Here is a 384-nt window from a genome sequence, read left to right on the forward strand (position 1 = left end):
TTACCGTGGTCACATGACCAAGGTCATCCAATGCTTTCATAGTATTTTTCATGAGTTGATTTGTTTTTAAAATTTCACTTTTTTGGAAGTGTTAAATAAAAGTCAAAAGAAAAGAACATTCCACGCTTTTGCCATTATTAAAATATTAAATATAAATTATGACATTCTCATAATATACATCAGTCACTAAAACTATTGGTTGTTGGTTTTTTGTGTGTGTGTGTGTGTGTGTGTGTGGGGGGGGTTTGATTTGGCTCAGGGGAGGGACACACAATTTTAACCTTTTGAAACCTGTAGTGGCATTACTCTCTATGCGCTGCTTTCAAACGTGTTTGAGAAATAACAGCAATGAGTTAGTGGTAAGAATTGTCCCTAAAGATTGCA

The sequence above is a fragment of the Plectropomus leopardus genome, chromosome 3 (genome assembly GCF_026936395.1).
Source record: "Plectropomus leopardus strain MGB_pleo_1.0 chromosome 3, ASM2693639v1, whole genome shotgun sequence".
In the NCBI taxonomy this organism is placed as follows: domain Eukaryota; kingdom Metazoa; phylum Chordata; class Actinopteri; order Perciformes; family Serranidae; genus Plectropomus; species Plectropomus leopardus.